The following is a 13,758-nucleotide window of genomic DNA, read 5'->3' as shown; positions in this document are numbered from 1 at the left end:
TGTCATAGCACTCACACATACATGTTTGTCATAGCACTCACACATACATGTTTGTCATAGCACTCACACATACATGTTTGTCATAGCACTCACACATACATGTTTGTCATAGCACTCACACATACATGTTCATCATAGCACTCACACTTACATGTTCAGCATAGCACTCACACATACATGTTTGTCATAGCACTCACACATACATGTTTGTCATAGCACTCACACATACATGTTTGTCATAGCACTCACACATACATGTTCATCATAGCACTCACACATACATGTTTGTCATAGCACTCACACATACATGTTTGTCATAGCACTCACACATACATGTTTGTCATAGCACTCACACATACATGTTTGTCATAGCACTCACACATACATGTTTGTCATAGCACTCACACATACATGTTTGTCATAGCACTCACACATACTTATTTGTCATAGCACTCACACATGCATGTTTGTCATAGCACTCACACATACATGTTTGTCATAGCACTCACACATACATGTTTGTCATAGCACTCACACATACATGTTTGTCATAGCACTCACACATACATGTTTGTCATAGCACTCACACATACATTTGTGCACAAATATATACAGTATGTCTCATCGGTAAATGAGTGTGGCATTTTGAATGGCAGTGTTTTCCAAACCAAACACAAAACCTGTTCATTTTGAATGACGTGTCTAGTGTAGAGAACTGTGTTTTGTGTTTTGCCAAAAGTGTGTTTTACAATTGCAAACTGAGTGTAAAGCAGATAACGTGCTTGCAGTTTCGCAGACTTGGTCTGAAGATTAGGGACATGAGTTTATGGTTTCACTGAGTGTGCCACAAGTACCACTTTTGGTGTGAGAGTGATTGTAAAATAAAAAGTAAAGTAAAACTTTAAATACTTAAATACGCAATCTGAATTATGAGAGGACAGTGCCACCTGGTGGTGTGAGGCAGTAATTCTAACCGTATGGAAACTGCTTGAGATACTTTTCTATTGAGATGACGAGGGCAGAGAGGAGGGCTTTAACTAAGTGGGGAGTCACATGGGTGGTGTTCATTGGGCATTAAGGTTATACCTGAACTTGTCCAAGAAGAAAGGCTTGTTTTTTTTGATTGAACAAGAGCCTAGTTTATGGTTAGGGGTGAGAGATCAGGAAAGGGTCTCACTCATCTCAGGGCTGGGTGTCTACAGTAAGATCACAGAGCTGTGGACAGACATAGTCTAAGACAGAATAAACATCAAACTTGCCCTTCCACACCACAACACTCTGGTGGTTTTGGTCTTTCTGGGTAGAAAAGAAACACACGTAGGACTTTAGCCACAAGGGAGAAGGGAACCGACTGACTGTTGAAGGAAATATTATGCCTGTGTCAGTTCTGTTATTTGCTTTCTGAAAATATACAAACCCAAGACAAATAAAGTGAAATGGACCAAGAAATCACTCATTACCATGGCAATTTCCCCTCTATACCGCACTCCTGGCAGCCAATGGAAATGCAGCGTGTTCACTCTCTGTATCGTTAGTTATTGATGTGAACTGATATTTAGAGTGGGAATGAAGGGGTGAATGTTTCTGGAGGAGAATATTGATGGCCTCTTTCATAACTCTATGCAGCATCATTTGGCTTGTTGTACATTCGTTTTGCTGTCCTTTCCTTCATCTCAAAGGAGAATGACCTTGTTTTCCTCAATGTACTGCTCTACACACCTCAGCAGATTATCGTCACCTTTTATACCTAACTAAAGCCATGGCAATATAAGTCTTTTTCAGGGAGCATGAAAAAAACCACATCAGATTAGCAGACATTTCCACTGCCAGCAGGTACAGGTTGTTTGAGTTATATAATTGAGACAACCCAGGATGGAAACCTCCAATGAGGTGACACGTTTAGGTTACCACACTGTGAGATGGGTCCTTGGCTGGCCAGAGAAACTATATTGGCAGCCAGGCATAGATATATAATGCTAGAGTGGCAGATGTCATAAACCTACACAGCTCTAGAATGTATTATAATAATGTTTCTATGCTGACAGGTCACAAGAGAGCAGGAAATACACTGAGCGATCCATGTGGTGATTCTGTTGCAGCCTTTGTCAACACAAACACAAGTGGAAAAAAATAGGGATAAAATGTTTCCTCATTTCCTTGCTATCCGTGACAAAAATAGTTTTCTTTGAGATGGAAAACACAGTGCCAGAAACTCATCGTCGAAACCCTGTCAGCACGATATCTGTGAAATGGATTTGCAGTGTTTACATCTGGCTGTAACTATACTGTGGCAAAGCGTTGTGCTGAATGACCTACACTCTCTAGTCATCAGGCATGGAGTATCCCAAGGTTTGAAATACCATGTACAGCTGTAGGATCTTGCAGGTTAACTTTCCAGTGTATTTGACGTTTAGAACGGCTTCTGAAGTTTGTAAATTCGACTTTGACATTTCAAACTAGATTTTTCCCTATATCAATGTATCAACCCCTACAAAAATGTGTACCAATTAAAATCCATATAATAATTCACATTTCCTGTAGCAAACTGGCTCAAGTTAAGATCCTACATCTGTAGGCCTGTGTCTTAAATCCACATACTCCTATATGACTTCCCCCACAGACCATAGGACCATAAACAGATCAACACAGAGAGAACAGTAGAGTGCAAGGTGTAGAGCAGCTTACTCACCATGGTTATAGACTAAACTGTGAATCATATCCCCTCATACCTCTCATATATTTTATTACGTCTCTCTCTCTTTCTTTCTCTCCTTCTCTGGAAAAAGTACCCAATTGTCATACTTGAGTAACAATATAGAAACCTATATTTATAGAAAGTTACTCAAGTAAAAAGTGAAAGTCACCCAGTAAAATACTATTTGAGTAAAAGTCAACGTATTTAGTTCTAAATATGCTTAAGTACCAAAAGTAAAAGTCTAAATAATTTCAAATTCCTTATATTAAGCAAAGTGGATGGCACCTTGGTAGTTGGTAGAGCATGGCGCTTGTAATGCCAGGGTAGTGGGTTCGATTCCCGGGACCACCCATACGTAGAATGTATGCACACATGACTGTAAGTCGCTTTGGATAAAAGCGTCTGCTAAATGGCATATATTTAACATATTTTTTTAATGTACAGATAGCCAGGGGTACACTCCAACACTCAGACATCATTTACATTTGTGTTTAGTGAGTCTGCCAGATCAGAGGCAGTAGGGATGACCATGTGTGCTCTTGATAAGAGAGTGAATTGGACCATTTTCATGAGCTGCTAAGCACTCAACATGTAACGAGGACTTTTGGGTGTCAGGGAAAATGTATGGAGTAAAAAGTACATTATTCTCTTTAGGAATGTAATGAAGTAAAAGTTGTCAAAAATATGAATAGTAAAGTACAGATACCACAAAAAAATTACTTAAGTAGTACTTTTGAAGTATTTTTACTTGAGTACTTTACACCACTGCCCCTCCCCCTCGGCCCATCCTTAGCATGCTCAGACGTTGCTGCCTCTCAGTTTGTGGTAAAATGGTGGTGGTGAGTCATGTTGGAGAAGCTCTTGTCTCATGTTGGTAGGCCCCTAGATGGAAGATGGAGGCACCATGCCCTTCCAGGGGCCTCTTTTCTTTCCTAACATCTTTAATGAGAAAGTTTTGGGACTAACTCCACTCCACCAACTTCAACCCTCCTCTCCACCCTCCACCACTCTCCACCCTGCACCCTGAACTAGCCCCCCTTCTGTCCCTCTCCAGCATCCCACAGGAAATTACATCATCTTGGTGATTTAGATGGCATGCGGCTAGCGTCACCCAAACAGTATGCTGACAAAATGACTTGTGTGATGTAGATATTAACTAATGTGGGGACTCTAGATTTACTGTGAGGCTCACGCAACCAGGAGTCTGCGATCAGCCCAGTTGGCCCGGCGGCACTGACATTCTGGGGCCCGGCCCAGACACATCAGCACTGGGTTGGGGTTGGGTTCCTGAACAGCCAATCTATGAGGTAGGAGACATGAGCCACCGTAGTGAATTGCAAACCTGTGTTAGCATTGGCTGTATTAGTGTGTGTCGTGCTGAGCCCGTTCCAGGCGATAATAGGCACATTGGTCAGTCAATCGTCTGAGGCCCTGTGGATTACCAGTTGTGTGTGTGTGTGTGTGTGTGTGTGTGTGTGTGTGTGTGTGTGTATGCTCGCGTGACATCTTTAGGTCGGTCGTCCACAGGGCCTCATCTGGCTATAAATAACACCACTTTCTTGCTGGAGGAGAACTACCTGTGTACTGAACTTCCCACCCAGAGAGGGGGAGGAGCTGTGTCTTTCATCCTCCATGACATGTTAGTCTTGTCTTCAACTAGAGATGACATGTGGAGGATTCAGCCGTGGTCAACCTCTAGATCCATATGTCTTCAGCTTTCCTTAGGATCCTGATTATTATGATATTGTTTTACAATAGTGGTTCTTAACAGTATAGCGCAATGTGAGTGAGAGAGAAAGACAGAAGGAAGCAAAGAGAGAAAGAGACAGACAGGCAGACAGGCGAAGTGGGTTTCCGGTGTTTGGCCCTATACAGGCTGGATTGAGGGTTTTTATACTGTGAGTAACAGCATTGTATATTTTATTTTCATATACTCTGTATATTCTTATACTCTGCCTTATATGGAGTCCTGTACCAAGGTCAGAGACTATGGGGTAGGTGAATGTCATGTTTCCTCTAATCCCACCCAGCAGACTGTTTAAAAATGAAAATACATTTAAAAAATCAAACGTAAAAAGTTTTGTGTTGTCCTCCAGACAGAACTGAGAGAACAGGCTCTGCACTCTGTAAGACTCCCACAAGTGGTGTTTTAAACACATCTGTTTATCACAGTGTTTATGACAGGCATTGTGATCACAGAAACAGATTTACCAACTATTTACCCTTCACCATCCCCATCATCACGATAAAGAGGATGATCTCCTCTTAAATCAAACTTTCAGATAAATACCCGTGTGTGTGTGTGTGTGTGTGTGTGTGTGTGTGTGTGTGTGTGTGTGTGTGTGTGTGTGTGTGTGTGTGTGTGTGTGTGTGTGTGTGTGTGTGTGTGTGTGTGTGTGTGTGTGTGTGTGTGTGTGTGTCCACGTCTGTATTACCTATGTACACAGAGGGAAGTAGAGAGAGTGTAGCTATCTAACATTGAATGTTTTCCCTTAATTGGGCCTACAGTGTTTTGGATGAATCAGTTCTGTAAAGAGGTCAATCTGGCTCCATGTAAACATGGCTCAGCACTGCGACATGGCCCATTAGTTAAGAAAATGCTGCATTCTGCCCTTTTTGATTGTGGCTTTTAAGAGCTGTACGTGCTGTATTTACGACCACACCACAACGCGAACATGGCAGACATGATGCTGTGTGTGTACGCTCTCTCTCTGATCGGCGTTCTAGGGTCATTAAAAATAACTGTGCCCCTGATTAGAGAACAAATAGGACTATCTGTGTGTGTGTGTGTGTGTGTGTGTGTGTGTGTGTGTGTGTGTGTGTGTGTGTGTGTGTGTGTGTGTGTGTGTGTGTGTGTGTGTGTGTGTGTGTGTGAACATGTGGGCTGGTGATTTACGGGCAGAATTAAACACTTAGCCTCAACTGGTGTCTTGTTTAAAACAGGCTGATTGAAAAACCTCATGTATAAACATAAGGGATTCTAGGTTTTGTGTCCAATCTGTGAGAAAGCTCTGTGCTGGTTTTGGGGGTGAACCAAGCAATGCTTTTGTTCTTGACCAGCTGCGTCTCAGGATCCTGGGTAGGTGAATCAGCTGTTTTAGAGCAGGACTGGAGCAAAAGCCTGCATACACAGTTGGCCCAGTTGGTCACCCCTGATTTAAGGAGCAGCCTATAGGACCTTGGATGGAGTTCAGAGGCAGACCTTATACTCTCCAGCTGATGTTACTGTACAGATATAGGTTCTTAATGTGAGACCGTTTGCTACAGCAGGAAAATCCAAGGAGATGTGGATTATAGTTCATGGACATTTTTGTAGGGGTTAATTGAATCAAATCTGGAATTTCAAAGTGGAAATGACCAGCTTCAGAAGCCTTTTTAAACCTCAGAAACATTACAAGTTTTACATTTCCTTCTTTGCAGGACAGTTCTCCTGGAACAGGGTGATCAAAATACGATCCTATACCTGTATTATCTGGACCTTAGTGTGTAGTATCACACCAGACCAGTAGAGGGCAGTGTGTTCATAAAGTAGCCGACTATGTTTATGTTTTATTGAAGACAATTATATTTAACCTTTATTTAACTAGTCAAGTCAGTTTAGAACAAATTCTTATTTATAATGACGGCCTAACCCGGCCAAACCTGGACGAATGCTGGGCCAATTGTGTGCCGCGCTACGGGACTCCCAATCACGGCCGGATGTGACACAGCCTGGATGATGCAAACCTCGGGCCATCAAATACACTTTAAGGATCAAATTGAATGTGACCCATTCAGTTCCTATGGGCATGACACCTCCGCTGTAGTAAATTGGGATCCAGTCTCAGAGTGCATGGTCTGGTATGTTCTGTATAGGCATTGCATAGTCACCAGACCCCATTGAACCACAGTTTATATATTGGAACATATTAATCATTGGACATGATCAGAAATGCAGGGAATGCGTGCAACACATTTAGGAGAAATACATTTGTTATATTCTGTGGCGGCAAGAAAACCGCTAGATGAATAAATCATGCATTTAAAAACCATTAGTCATACACTTAGATCTATGCGGGTAATAGCAGTTGCTTAGTACAAAGCCATTTGCAGAATGAAATAGCAGTTAGGAAGTTGGCCAGAGAGCCTGAAGAAGAGAAGTAGAGGAAACCATTCAACCATATGGCATGTCAGCTTTAGAGGGAAGGGAGAGAACGAAAAGGAGTGAGGTAGGGAGGGAGGGAAGGGAGAGAACGAAAAGGAGTGAGGTAGGGAGGGAGGGAAGGAGAGAGAGAAGTGGGGGGAAGGAGAGGGAGGGGAGAGAGAGGGGAAGTGGAGAGAGAGAGGTAGGGAGGGAGGGAAGGAGAGAGAGTTAGGGAGGGAAGGAGAGAGAGCGGGAGGGGAGAGAGAGGGGGAGAGAATGAGAATGAGAGAGGTAGGGAGGGAAGGAAGGAGAGAGAGAGGGAGAGGGAAGGTGAGTGAGAGGTGGGGGGAAGGGAAGGAGAGAGAGAGGGAGGGGGAAGGAGAGGGAGAGGGAGGGGGAGAGAACGAGAATGAGAGAGGTAGGGAAGGAGAGAGAGAAGGAGGGGGAAGGAGAGTGAGAGGGAGGGGGAGAGAATGAGAATGAGAGAGGTAGGGAGGGAGGGAGAGAGAGGGGGGAGAGAACGAGAGAGAGAGAGAGAGGGTTGGGGGGAAGGAGAGGGAGGGGAGAGAGAGGAAGTGGAGAGAGAGAGAGAGGTAGGGAGGGAAGGTGAGAGAGAGGGAGGGGGTAGGAGAGTGAGAGGGAGGGGGAAGGAGAGTGAGAGGGAGGGGGAGAGAACGAGAATGATAGAGTTAGGGAGAGATCGAGAGAGAGAGAGGTGGGGGGAAGGAGAGGGAGGGGAGAGAGAGGAAGTGGAGAGAGAGAGAGAGAGGTAGGGAGGGAGGGAAGGAGAGAGAGAGGTAGGGAGGGAAGGAGAGCGAGAGGGAGGGGATAGAGAGAAGGGGGAGAGAACGAGAATGAGAGCGGTAGGGAGGGAAGGAGAGAGAGAGCGAGGGGGAAGGAGAGGGAGGGGGAGGAGGAAGGAGAGTGAGAGGGAGGGGGAGAGAACGACAATGAGAGAGGTAGGGAGGGAGGGAAGGAGAGAGAGAGGTGGGGGGAGAGAACGAGAGATAGAGAGGTAGGGAGGGAAGGAGAGACAGAGGTGGGGGAAGGAGAGGGAGGGGAGAGAGAGAGGAAGTGGAGATAGAGAGAGAGAGGGGTAGGGAGGGAAGGAGAGAGAGTTAGGGAGGGAAGGAAAGAGAGTGGGAGGGGAGAGAGAGGGGGAGAGAATGAGAATGAGATAGGTAGGGAGGGGAGGAAGGAGAGAGAGGGAGGGGGAGAGAACGAGAATGAGAGAGGCAGGGAGGGAAGTAGAGTGAGAGGGAGGGGAGAGAACGAGAATGAGAGAGGTAGGGAGGGAAGGAGAGAGAGAGGTGGGGGGAAGGAGAGTGAGAGGGAGGGGAGAGAGGGGGAGGGAGAGAGAGGAAGTGGATTGAAAGAGAGAGAGAGAGATCGGGACTGAAGAAGAGAGAGAGAGAGAGAAAGACAGACAGGGAGAGTCAGAAGCAGAGAGAAAGAGAGAGAGAGTGAGAAGTTGGAAAGACAGGACGATTTACAATAATAGATCATACAAAAAAACAAAAAGACTAACTCATTTATCAATATGACTACTGACTGTCAGTGGATTTTGTGTTTGTTAGAAACCAATCAGTTTAAGAAGGTTTGACAGTGTGGCGTATACAACATGGAATACTTTATTCCTGATAGTGCTGAAGCGAGTTTGAGTCACACACTTGAGTCAGATGGTCTCACATAGATACACACTCTGCACAGTGTCAAATATCTGCAGGATTCATACTGTATTACGGACTTGAACCCGATTGAGCATCTCTGGAGAGGCCTGAAAATAGCTGTGTTGCGACGCTCCCAATCCAACCTGACAGAGCTAGAGAGGATCTGCAGAGAAGACTGGGAGAAACTCCCCAAATACAGGTGTGCCAAGCTTGTAGCGTCATACCCAACGACTTGAGGCTGTAATCGCTGCCAGAGGTGCTTCAACAAAGTACTGAGTAAAGGGTCTGAATACTTGTGTAAATGTGATATTTCAGTTTTTTATTTGTAATAAATTTGCACACATTTCTAAACCTGTTTTTGCTTTGTAATGATAGGGTATTGTGTGTAGATTGATGAGAGGAAAAAACAATTTAATCCATTTTAGAATAAGGCTGTAATGTAACAAAATGTGGAAAAGGTCTAGGGGTCTGAATACTTTCCGAATGCACTGTTAATTATACTGTATGTTATATATTTTTAAAAGTCTGAATTGCTTTTACATTTGTTGAAATAACACTATCCCTGTGTTATGATTCATTGAGTATACCATGACAACTATGAAACATGACGTTGTTGTAGAACGAGTCTGAAACGTCTTTACATGCTTTGAAATAGTTGTATCTCTGTGAAACAGTAGCTGGCATCTACTGAAGAAAGATGCCACGGCTGTTGAGTCTATCTGATACAGTGGCTGACGGAGGGATTTACAGTTAGTCACACACACACACACACACACACACACACACACACACACACACACACACACACACACACACACACACACACACACACACACACACACACACACACACACACACACACACACACACACACACACACACACACACACACACACACACACACACTCCTCCTCCATTTCTGATATCACAAAGCAACAGAGTTAGTTTGTATTTCATTGAGGAAGGAGGGAAACTCTCTTTGAGGCTCAACAATAAAAGCACCACAATAAAGCAACAGAACCAAAGTTAGGCTTCATTACTGTTCTTCCTTTGGAAAGTTGACATTTTAAAACTCATCAAATGAATATGTAGCCATTTAAAACTTCAGACTGCATTGAAGTTGAAGTTCAGAGAAATCCCAGTACAAAAGACAGAACAGACAACTTGTCACGACTCCGACCGAAGGACACTCCCCTTACCATTCGGGTGGCGCTCGGCGGTTGTCGTCGCCGGCCTACTAGCTGCTACTGATTATTTCCTCCCCCTCCTTATGTGTTGATTGAGTGCACCTGTTTTGAATTGGTAGTAGGCTTTATTAGTCAGCCGGCCCGCAGAGTTCCTTGTGCGGGATTAATTATTTTTTAGTGTACTTGTGTGCACGTCTATGGGTTTTGTGTTTTTCCCATTTTGTGGGTTTTCCCTAGACCGTTTAAGTCCCCCTGTTTGGGGGCATTTGTGTGTTCATTACGCCCTGTGTGTTCGTGAGGGTTGGCTTATGTTCACCGTTTGTCGGTGCATTAAAATAGCACTCACCTGAACTCTCTGCTTCCTGCTCTTGACTCCTCACCCATTACACTCAGATCGTTACAGAATCCCGCACCACTGGAATGGAGTCAGCAGGAGCAACAGCCACTCCCCTCCCATCGATTGAAGAGAGGGTTCTACATCACACCACCATTCTCCATCGGATCGGCGATGGATCTGGTGATGGAGAGAATGGACCGATGGAAGAGAAGCGGTCTCCCCTCTCCACCTTCGGCCCTCCCTCCTCAGGACTCCCCATCTCCCGACTCCAGCACCCTCCGTCTTACGCTCCCGAGGGTCTATGATGGAGCGCCAGCAGGGTGCCAGGGGTTCTTACTCCAGCTAGAACTGTACCTGGCCACCGTCAGACCTACTCCCTCGGGAGCGGAGAGGGTGAATGTCCTCATCTCCTGCCTCACGGGTCGTGCTCTGGAGTGGGCAAATGCAGTTTGGAATGGCCCAGACTCAGCTAAGGAGCACTACCCCGAGTTTTCTCGCAGCTTCCGCGCCATGTTTGACCATCCCCCAGATGGCCGAGCGGCGGGAGAACGACTATTCCATCTTCGGCAGGAGAAAAAGAGCGCCCAGGATTACGCGTTGGAGTTCCGTACCTTGGCAGCAGGATCCGGGTGGAACGACAGGGCCCTTATCAACCACTACAGGTGTAGTCTCCGGGAGGACGTCCGCAGGGAGCTAGCGTGTCGGGACACCGCTCTTTCATTGGATGAGATAATTGACATGTCCATCCGACTGGACAATCTGCTGGCTGCCCGCGGGCGTTCGGAGAGGGTCCTGTGTGTTCCACCACCCAGCACCTCCACTCCTGTTTCGATGGAGTTGGGGGGTGTTTTACCGAGGGGTACGGGAGGAGGAGGCTCCCTCTGCACCAACTGTGGTCGGAGAGGACACACGGCCGATCGGTGCTGGGGTGGTCCGTCTGGGAGTCGAGATGGCATGCGGAACATTTCTCGATCACCCCAGGTGAGTCAGCACCAAACTCACCCAGAACCCCCTGTTGGTCACATGTTTGTCTTGATTTTTTTCTTAAATTTTTTCCCTCTTCCCAGCATAGAGCGCTAGTCGATTCCGGCGCAGCTGGGAACTTTATGGATCGCGGACTTGCTATTAAATTAGGTGTTCCGCTTGTGCCGATAGATTCTCCCTTTCCCGTGCACTCCCTAGATAGCCGGCCATTAGGGTCAGGGGTGGTCAGGGAGACCACGATCCCACTGGACATGGTAACGCAGGGGAATCATAAGGAGCGTATCAGTCTCTATATTATTGATTCGCCTGCGTTTCCAGTGGTGTTAGGGATTCCCTGGCTGGCCCGGCACAATCCTAAAATTTTGTGGAAACAGGGGGTTCTCCAGGGGTGGTCAGAGGAGTGTTCTGGAAGGTGTCTGGGAGTTTCCGTCGGTGCCACCTCGGTGGAAAGTCCAGACCAGGGTCCCACAGTGAGCATTCCCCCCGAGCATGCCGATTTGGCAATCGATTTTAGTAAAAAGAAGGCGACTAAATTACCACCACATCGACAGGGAAGGGATTGTGCAATAGATCTCCAGGGTAACACTGCGCTTCCCAAGAGTCACGTGTACCCATTGTCCCAAGAGGAGACGTTGGCTATGGAGACATATATCACGGAGTCTTTGGGACAGGGGTATATTCGGTCCTCCATTTCACCCGTCTCCTCGAGTTTCTTTTTTGTGAAGAAGAAGGAGGGAGTATTGCGTCCGTGTATTGATTATAGAGGTCTAAATGCCATCACAGTGGGGTTCAGCTACCCACTACCTCTCATTGCTACGGCAGTGGAATCCTTTCAGGGAGCGCAGTTCTTCACAAAATTGGATCTCAGGAGCGCATATAGACTGGTGCGTATTCGGAAGGGAGACGAGTGGAAAACCGCATTTAGTACCACATCGGGCCACTATGAGTACTGCGTCATGCCGTATGGGTTAAAAAATGCTCCAGCCATTTTTCAATCCTTTGTAGACGATATTCTCAGGGACCTGCATGGGCAGGGAGTGGTTGTTTATATCGATGACATTCTGATCTACTCAGCCACTCACGCCGCGCATGTGTCTCTGGTACGCAAGGTGCTTGGTAGACTGCTGGAGCATGACCTATACGTCAAGGCTGAGAAGTGTGTGTTCTCCAAACGAGCCTTCTCCTTTCTGGGTTATCGCATTTCCACCTCGGGGGTGGAGATGGAGGGTGACCGCAGTAAGGCCGTGCGTAATTGGCCGACTCCAACCACGGTAAAAGAGATGCAGCGGTTTTTGGGTTTTGCCAACTACTACCGGAGGTTTATCCGGGGTTTTGGCCAGGTAGCGGCTCCAATTACCTCACTGCTAAAGGGGGGCCCGGTGCGGTTGCGATGGTCAGCAGAGGTGGACAGAGCTTTCAACAGGTTGAGGGCGCTGTTCACGGATGCACCCGTGTTGGCGCATCCGGACCCCTCTCTAGCATTCATAGTGGAGGTGGATGCGTCCGAGGCTGGGGTGGGTGCCGTGCTATCACAGCGCTCGGGTACGCCACCAAAACTCCGCCCCTGCGCTTTCTTCTCGAGTAAGCTCAGCCCAGCGGAGCGTAACTATGATGTGGGGGACTGGGAGTTGTTAGCGGTGGTCAGGGCTCTGAAGGTGTGGAGACACTGGCTTGAGGGGGCTAAGCACCCCTTTCTCATCTGGACCGACCATCAAAATCTGGAGTATATTCGGGCAGCTAGGAGACTGAACCCGCGGCAGCCATGGTGGGCCATGTTTTTCACTCGATTCCGGTTCACTTTATCATATAGACCGGGCTCCCAGAACGTGAAGGCGGACGCACTGTACCGCCTTTACGACACGGAGGATAGGTCCACCGAACCTACTCCCATCCTTCCGGCCTCAAAGCTGATGGCACCGGTGGTATGGGAGGTGGACTCGGACATCGAGCGGGCGTTACGGGCTGAACCCGCGCCTCCTCAGTGTCCGGCGGGGCGTAGGTACGTGCCGCTTGGTGTCCGGGACCAACTAATTCGGTGGGCTCACGTCCTACCCTCCTCGGGTCACCCTGGGGTGAGGAGGACAGTGGGGAGCCTTCGGGGCAGGTATTGGTGGCCTACCTTGGCTAGGGACGTTAAGGTTTATGTCTCCTCCTGTTCGGTATGCGCCCAGAGTAAGGCTCCTAGGCACCTTCCTAGAGGGAAGTTACAACCCCTCCCCGTTCCACAACGGCCATGGTCACATCTATCTCGTCTCAGGGCAACACCACGGTTCTGGTGATTGTGGATCGGTTCTCTAAGTCCTGCCGTCTCCTCCCGTTGCCCGGTATCCCAACAGCCCTACAGACTGCGGAGGCATTATTCACCCACGTCTTCCGGCACTACGGGGTGCCGGAGGACATCGTTTCTGATCGGGGCCCCCAGTTCACGTCCCGAGTATGGAGGGCGTCTTGGGGTCTCGGTCAGCCTGACCTCCGGTTATCACCCCGAAAGTAATGGGCAGGTGGAGAGAGTAAACCAGGAGGTGGGTAGGTTTCTGCGGTCGTACTGCCAGGACCGGCCAGGGGAGTGGGCGAGATACATCCCCTGGGCTGAAATGGCCCAGAACTCACTACGCCACTCCTCTACTAATGTGTCCCCCTTTCAGTGTGTGTTGGGGTACCAGCCGGTCCTGGCACCGTGGCATCCGAGCCAGACCGAGGCTCCTGCGGTGGAGGAATGGGTGCAGCGCTCCAAAGAGACCTGGAGGGCCGTCCAGGAATCC

The sequence above is a fragment of the Oncorhynchus keta genome, chromosome 20 (genome assembly GCF_023373465.1).
Source record: "Oncorhynchus keta strain PuntledgeMale-10-30-2019 chromosome 20, Oket_V2, whole genome shotgun sequence".
Classification (NCBI taxonomy): Eukaryota; Metazoa; Chordata; class Actinopteri; order Salmoniformes; family Salmonidae; genus Oncorhynchus; species Oncorhynchus keta.
The sequence above is the reverse complement of the archived record's forward strand: the minus strand, read 5'-3'. Positions refer to the sequence as shown.